This window comes from Eptatretus burgeri, chromosome 2 (assembly GCF_056783735.1).
Source record: "Eptatretus burgeri isolate ZD-2024b chromosome 2, Ebu_testis_v1, whole genome shotgun sequence".
NCBI lineage: Eukaryota > Metazoa > Chordata > Myxini > Myxiniformes > Myxinidae > Eptatretus > Eptatretus burgeri.
The window spans coordinates 147,158,009-147,165,010 of NC_140962.1; the positions used below are offsets into that span (position 1 = coordinate 147,158,009).

The 7,002-nt window shown below is 43.5% G+C and overlaps 1 long non-coding RNA gene across 1 annotated transcript in view; it reads left to right on the forward strand.

The window, feature by feature from the left end:
* The first annotated feature begins 989 nt into the window (after positions 1-989).
* LOC147033475 (uncharacterized) overlaps positions 990-7,002 on the forward strand; it is a 54,226-nt gene continuing 48,213 nt past the window's right edge. Inside the window, exon 1 of the long non-coding RNA XR_015055560.1 lies at positions 990-1,059. This is a non-coding gene — a long non-coding RNA (uncharacterized LOC147033475). The remainder of the gene's footprint in view (positions 1,060-7,002) is intronic.

Genomic DNA, 7,002 nt, shown 5'->3' on the forward strand with positions numbered 1-7,002 from the left:
TATGTATATATATATATATATATATATATATATGTATGTGTATATATATGTATGTATGTATATATATATATATATATATATATATATATATATACATATATATATATATATATATATAATATATATATATATATATATATATATATATATATATATATATATATATATATATATATATATATATATGGACCGTGCGTAGTGGCGTGCGCCTGTAATCCGGCTACTCGGAGGCTTGGGTTGGAGGATCGTTTGAAGACGGGAGCTCTGCACTGGGCCGCGCAATGAGAGGGTGTAGGGCAGCCTGGAATCATGGCGAAACCCAATCCTTATCCCTGTGTCGTAAGAGGCGACCAGGGTTGCGTCAGGAAGGGCATCCGGCATAAAACCTATGCCAAATCAGTATGCAGATCATAACGGATGATCCGCTGTGGCGACCCCTAACGGGAGCAGCCGAAAGATGAACAACATATACATATATATATATATATATATATATATATATATATATATATATATATATATACATACATACATACATATATTAAAAAATGTAAAAACATAGAGGGATGAAATCTCTAAAAACAAGGACAAATGTGACCAAGAGCTGCGTCCTAAAGGCAATAATAACTTCCGATATTTCGTCACGTGCCTTGATGGAGCCAATGGCGAGACCCGTCATGGAGGCTCCTCGTTCATGACGAGAGTATCGTGTATTTACGAAATAAATAATGTATTTACGAAATTACAACACATTAAATGGAATAATCTTTAAATAGTAACGTGAACTTTTCGAAACTTTAAAGCAAATGTCCGAATATATTTAAAAGTTCGTGATGGACGCTCTCAAATGGCACCCTCAATGCGAGGATGTGTACAAGTGTTTACTATTTAAGGAGATCCGGATCCTGTATATAAAAGAGTCGAGTCCGAAAGGCTTTGTCTTCAGAGAAGAAGAAGAAGAAGAAGAAGAATAATAATAAGATAGAAGAAGAATAATAATAATAAGAAGAAGAATGCGGAACGTTTGCAATGCGGCGCCACTAAAAACAACCAAACAAGGTAGGAATTACACATTATGACACCACAATCCTCTTATGGATTACCATCATGACATCGTTTGACATTTTACTTTTGTTGTGGGATTGTGATGGATGAGGAAGAAGAATGAATAAGAATAACGAAGAATGACAGCACATTACGATGCCACGATATGACACCACAATCCTCTTCTCTTAATCATCACGATACCTTACGACAATGTTCTACTACTGATCTACAAATGTTGTAGTACAAACTTTATTGACGTGCTCACTTTGTATCGGTACTATACATACTTTATCGACAATCCAACATTCTAAATAGTAGGTAGTTCGTAGAAATATGTGTGTTGTTGCAGTTGATTGGCCCCATGACTGCCCTGCCCAAACAGGGCTGATAATATTCCGTGGTTAACAAACACAGCCAGAAAACTTCCGATTCTGGGTTTGGAGAGACGGCAGGTTCTCTCAGAGTTCTCTGCTGACTTTCTCAAAGTTAAGTTTCCAGTCGTTATTTGTCCCGTTTTAACTGTTTATTTCCTCACCTACATGCTTATTGTGTTCCTAGTTCGGTTTTGTTTCAAAAAGCGTGCTATTTTGTGAGTTTTCATCAACCTTGTCTTACTGGGTTCCTTGAGGCCTACCCATCCTTCCCCTCTTGGTGTATGATCATTTTTATTTATATTCTCTCCCTATTATCTTCAATTACTATTTTCCCCACTTTCCCAACGCCCCCATCTATTCCCTCCCAATTAAACACTCTGTTTCTTATCGTAAATTAAAAAAAACAACAACAACCTTTCCCCCTCCAAGCCCACGAGTCCCGATCCTTATCCTTCTTCTTCTTCTTCTTCTTCTTCTTCTTCTTCTTCTTCTTCTTCTTCTTCTTCTTCTTCTTCTTCTTCTTCTTCTTCTTCTTCTTCTTCTTCTTCTTCTTCTTCTTCTTCTTCTTCTTCTTCTTCTTCTTCTTCTTCTTCTTCTTCTTCTTCTTCTTCTTCTTCTTCTTCTTCTTCTTCTTCTTCTTCTTCTTCTTCTTCTTCTTCTTCTTCTTCTTCTTCTTCTTCTTCTTCTTCTGCCTTTTGCCAGCACACCATCTTTCTTCCACCTGAGCTGACCCACTCTCACCATTACCTTCACGATTACTTCCTCCAACCTTCCATTCCTGAATCTTACCTAATCTTCAAAAAATCCATCAAAAAATAATAATAATAATCCTTGTATCCTTCCTAACTAAACACCTGTAACCAGTGTCTCTCTCTACCCTCTTCCTGATACTTTTCATTGATCTATCAGCTTCACTCCATGCTTACCATTCCAAATTTACCATATACCTCCACAATTTTACTTCAACCTTTCCTTTTCCAAATCTTACGCAATCCTTATTAAAAATAAATAAATAAATTCACTTTTGACGAAACACCTCCCGTAACAACGTGCTTCTCCCGTAACCATGTGATCTGTTTCCACCCTCTGCATTTACCAATCATAATTCACAATTCACCGCACGATTTTTTTCTTCAACCTTTCCTTCACCCAAGCTGATGAAAACTCTCTCAGAAAATAATAATAATAATAATAATAATAATACTACTACTACTACAACTACTACTACTACTACTACTACTAATAATAATAATAAAAACGATCTCTTATAATGCTTCATCTTCCTCTTTCACACGTGTGGTTCTCATTACTGTATCATAATTTACTACTCTTCTGCTATTTAAACAGACTGCTCTCAATTCGACCTTTCCTTCATACCTTGTCTAAAAAGTCCAACTGTTACAGCATTTGTTCTCTCCATTCTCTTAATTCACCTTTATTCCATCCCTCAAGAAATGTCTTTAATTGCATTTCCAAACTGAAAATTTAAAAAATCCCAGTTTGCTATGCTTGTTCGCTTTCCATCAACCATTATTTTTTTTCCAACTTCAGTGCCAACTCAGCCCTCTCACCCCTCCCTCTCAAAGCAACCATCACAGTCTTCTCCTTCCAAGCCTCCCTCTAACCTTTCTCAAATACTCCCCCCTCACCTTTCTCCCTGAACTCTCCCCACTCACCCTTCTCCCACCATTCACCCCCCTCATTCATCCTTCTCAAAGTTTCCCCCCACCTCACATCCACAAAGCTTCCTCATTCCCCTGCCCTCTCACCTCCATCTCATCACTCCACCTCCTCAAATCCTCAAGTGCCTTCTGCCCCCTCTCTTATTATTCCCCACTGTACCTCAACCCAGTACCACAGAGCCTTTTCTCCTCCTCATCCGCCCCCTCCCTGAGCTCTTCTGCAATCCCCCACATTCTTTCAACAACTCTCCTTACCCACCCCCCCCTTCTCCCTTGTCCTACCCTCCCTCTCCCCTCCCATCCCCTGCACTCAAAGCCTCCTCCATCCCTCTTCATTAAGAGTGTGGACCTCAAATATCCGGGGCCTTCACTCAAACCTTACATATCTTTCCACACAGGTTGCCACTGAAAACCAGACATAATCTGCCTCGCAGAAACTTTCCTCCCTCAAGATGTCTCTGACTCCCCAGTATATCTCCTTGGTTACTCCCTCCTCCGGTATGACAGACCTGAGCCTCGTCCTGGTGGAGGAGTTTCTCTCTTCATCAAACACTCTATTCCTCACTCTCCATGCACTGCCCTCACTCCCCCACACCCCCAGGAATAGCTTTGGCTATGGCTTCCCCTCCACTCCCACCTCATGTTTATATGTGTACTGTACCGTCCACCTAACAGTGATGACTATTTACACCTCACCATCCGAAAACATGGACCAACTTCTATCTTCTCATCCAAACTCTCTCTTCCTCATATGTGGTGATTTCAATTGTCATCATACCAGTTGGCTCGGTGTGGGTATCTCTCTCACCTGTCATGGCACCTCAGCAAAATACTTCTGCAACTCATTGGGACTGACTCAATCGGTCAACTTCCTGACCCAGATCTCAACCAATGGTACTCCATCTATTCTGGATCTGATTTTAATGAAAATATCTGCTGTTCTTTCTCCGCTCTAATCACTTCTTCTGACCATGTCCTTGTCAAAGTGGACATCTCTCTGGCTGTTATCAGAGAACCACTTCAGCGCCGTCGAGTCTGGCATTTCACTCAAGCCGACTGGCACTGTCTACAAGCAGCCATCAAACTTCTAGACTGGTCTCCTATCGCTACTTTCTCCAACATCAACTCATCTAGAGAATGTCTCTCTCTCTCTCTCTCTCTCTCTCTCTCTCTCTCTCTCTCTCTCTCTCTCTCTCTCTCTCTCTCTCTCTCTCTCTCTCTCTCTCTCTCTCTCTCTCTCTCTCTCTCTCTCTCTCTCTCTCTCTCTCTCTGTCTCTGTCTCTGTCTCTGTCTCTGTCTCTGTCTCTGTCTCTGTCTCTGTCTCTGTCTCTGTCTCTGTCTCTGTCTCTGTCTCTGTCTCTGTCTCTGTCTCTGTCTCTGTCTCTGTCTCTGTCTCTGTCTCTGTCTCTGTCTCTGTCTCTGTCTCTGTCTCTGTCTCTGTCTCTCTGTGTCTCTCTGTGTCTCTCTGTGTCTCTCTCTCTCTCTCCCACCCTTGGTTTACTGAAGCTTGACGCAAGGCAGTTGTCCTGAAACAACTGACTTTGCCTCATGGAAAGCAAAGGATACTGAGGTAATCGAAGTTCCTTCCATAAAGCTCGGAACAAGTGTGTATCGACCCTCAGGAGAGCCAGAAAACAACATCTTTCTAATCTCAAGTCGAAACTGTCAAACCTCTCTTCCTCCTCCAAATCCTGGTGGCATCAAATCAAATCTCTTTCTGGTGGTTGTTACCCCTCCATCCCCTCCCTTACCTCAAATGGCCACACTGCAGATACCGCACGTGAAAATGCAAAATGCCTAAACTCGGTGTTTCCATCAAAATCTTGTGTCCGAAACCCATTGCCTTCTGTACTCACCATACCCTGTCACACCCAACAGTCCCTGGACTCTGTGACCTTTTCTCTTGACAACGTGGAGAGCTTGCTGTCAAACCTTGCCTAAGATACTGCAACCGGTCCTGACAGCATCAACCCACGTGTCTTAAAAACCTGGTTCTCTGCTCTTGCTCACCCTCTCTCTGTTCTATTCACCCTCTCATTTGCTCAAGGTCATCTGCTTGGAAATCAGCAAACATCTCTGCCCTGCATAAAAAAGGTGCAAAAATAGATCCTTGCAACTACAGACCAATCAGCCTTCTCCAAATCATCAGCAAGGTTATGGAATCCATCATCGCTTCAGACACTAAATCCTTACTCTTCTCCAATGGCCTGATTTCTGATTCTCAATTTGGTTTCAGACCAGGTCACTCTACCCTGGATATGCTGCTTCTGCTCTTCCATCAATGGAGGGAGGTACTCAATGCCAGACAGGAAATCAGAGTCATATCCGTAGACCTGTCACATGTTTTTGACATGGTCTGGCACCCTGCCCTGCTCACCAAACTCTCTTCTGTGGTATCCAAGACCATCTCCACTCACGGCTCACTAACTTCCTCTCCTGTCGCAGCCAATGTGTGGCCCGAAATGGATTCTCTCATCCCCTCTTCCTGACAGGCTGGAGTTCCTCAAGGTAGCGTTCTGGGCCCTGTTCTTTTTCTGGTTTTCATCAATGATCTCTCCGACTCTCCAGTAAATCCTCTATATCTCTTTGCTGATGACTCCACCCTCTGCCGTACCATCGGTCATCCCTCAGACCGGCAAGCAGCCGCCTCTTCGCTCACTGCAGATCTGGGTAAAATCACAAACTGATCCAACACATGGAACATGTCTTTCAATCCTGAAAAATCCCACACTCTCACTATGTCTCTCCGAAAGGACCGTTTCGAAAACTCCTCCCCCCCTCAACCCACTTTCTCAACAATCCTCTGGAAGAAGTCCTTTTATTCAAGCTTCTGGGTCTCACTATCTGCCATGATCTTTCCTGGGAAAGCCACATTTCCAACCTGGCGTCCAAAGCCAGTCGCCTACTGGGAATCCTCCATTGTGCAAAGTCCTCCCACGGCCCAGCCGAGCTCCTGTCCACGTACAAATCTTTCGTCCGAAGCCTGATGGAGTACTGCTATCCTTTCTGTGCTGGTGCTCCTGCCTCTCACCTCTCTCAGCTTCACGCTGTGGAAATCAAGGCATTTAGGATCATCGGCATCTCCCGCGGTGAGCCTGAGTCTTTGGGCCTCTCACTCCCTCACTGCAGGCAGGTCGATGGTCTTTTTGTCTTCCGCCGTCTCCTCTCTGGTCTCGCCCCCCCCCTGCTCTTTCTGTGATATGTCCCTATCAATTTTCCGTGGGGTGCTCAAGGTCCACCAACAACTCCCTTCTGGTACACTACCAAAATCACTGCTCACCTTCACTCCTTTATTCCTCTTTTTTCCCTGCCTTTGGAATAAACTCCCACACTCTCTTCAATCCCATTCTTCCCTCCAGGCCTTCAAAACAGTCGTTCACCATCACCTCGTATCTTCCCACCTCCAAAACCTCGATATTTTCTATCCACTTTAATCCACCCCAAACACACCTCCTTCAAATTCCCTGCTTTCCTTCCTGAAAGTCCCTATAATGTCCATCTTGTACACCTCGTGTTCCTCGCCCCATCCCTCTCCCTTCCACAGATATCATAATGTCTCTGTTCCCCACTGTTTTGTCCCCTCTTCCGCCCCTCTTGTCTCATGCCCCCCTTACTGTGTGTTGTGTGTTAGCTCTCATGCGAGCCTTTACAATGTATACAAAAAAAGTTCTGATTGGCCCTTGGGCAAATGTTTCTGGCGGCCCCACCCCAATCAGGCTGATTGACAGTTGTAGTCCCACCCACCCTTCTGATCCCTTCCCATTCCTTTCCAAAGGAATGCAGTTTTGCATACTTTTCGTGGAATACTTTCAAGCTATTAATATTTCGATCAGTTTGCACCTTCCCACTACGAAATGCAGTGATAGATTGGTGCTTAAACCAACTTTGTAGCTTAAATC